This window comes from Fulmarus glacialis, unplaced genomic scaffold (assembly GCF_000690835.1).
Source record: "Fulmarus glacialis isolate BGI_N327 unplaced genomic scaffold, ASM69083v1 scaffold3877, whole genome shotgun sequence".
NCBI classification, from domain to species: Eukaryota; Metazoa; Chordata; class Aves; order Procellariiformes; family Procellariidae; genus Fulmarus; species Fulmarus glacialis.
The window spans coordinates 45,424-46,640 of record NW_009221147.1 but is presented as its reverse complement, the minus strand read 5'-3'; the positions used below and the strand labels follow the sequence as shown (position 1 = coordinate 46,640).

General features: G+C 51.6%; 1 protein-coding gene across 3 annotated transcripts in view; it reads right to left on the bottom strand.

The window, feature by feature from the left end:
- The window catches only part of PVALB (parvalbumin), a 12,189-nt gene that overhangs the window by 6,693 nt on the left and 4,279 nt on the right, over positions 1-1,217 (bottom strand). The window lies entirely within an intron of this gene.

Here is a 1,217-nt window from a genome sequence, read left to right as displayed (position 1 = left end):
TAACCACGGAGCATTGACGAGAAGTGTTTCGGAGCACATGGCTATTTCAGGTCTGTTTCGTTTTTCCTGAAGACTTACTAGAAATCAGTGTTTCATTTCGACCGCTAAAGATATGTGCAGTCGTGGTTTGTAAGCTCAGACGCTGCAAGGGAGTGCTGCACTGTGTGCTGCCTGCAAGACCTTGTGAGGCACGATCGCCGGGGAGGGAAAAAAAAACCCCAGAGCCCTTGAAACCGGAGCCGAGATAAATGAGTTTACCTGCTCCACCTCTCCTGTCCTTTAACCGCACCCGCTTTTGTCCCACCTGTGTAGCCTTACTAACGACTAAGGTGTGGATGAGAAATCCAAAACAGTGACCTCCAAAGCGTGCTGTGGACTTTTTTTTTTTCCTTCCCCATGCGTCCTTATTCCCGCCGCAGCTTTTCCTATTACATAAAATTAAGGAGGCTCAGTCTTTCGGGATCTGCTTGACTGAGATCTGTCATTAGTTGCTGCTAATTACATCTGCTCCGGGACTTTGAGATGGCCCCAGAACAATGGAAGCTAATGAGAAAAACAGCTGCTGGATCGAGCAAAGCAATTTGTTGGTCCCTTCGACTCTCCGACTGCTGAGTTTATTCGGGCTCAGCGGGTTTTGCACGTCTCTCTGTTCGGGAAGGTCACCGCAGAGAGCAGGACAGAGAGAGGGTGCTCTCCCGGGTGGTGCCATCAGCCGGGTAGCTTGGGGGAGAGGGGGGAATACAACCTGTGCATCCCGGAGCACCATTTCTGGCGTTTCTTTGAGAGCAACCTTAACTACCTGAGTCTCTGTAAGCACGAAGAGGGTTTGTTGTCAGTTTAGGGGTCGCGATGAATTTGGAGGGGTAGAGAATATCTGAAACCCGGAGGAGTCTGCGAGGGAAGTGTGGATTGCTGCAGCCATGCGTCCTGCAGAAAGCTTCTGCGGTCGAGCAGTGCACCTGCTTCTCTACTGTTGCCTCTGCTCCATCCCGAAAAGCAAAGAGTCTCTGTAAGCACGAAGAGGGTTTGTTGTCAGTTTAGGGGTCGCGATGAATTTGGAGGGGTAGAGAATATCTGAAACCCGGAGGAGTCTGCGAGGGAAGTGTGGATTGCTGCAGCCATGCGTCCTGCAGAAAGCTTCTGCGGTCGAGCAGTGCACCTGCTTCTCTACTGTTGCCTCTGCTCCATCCCGAAAAGCAAAGCCCACCCGGGGATTC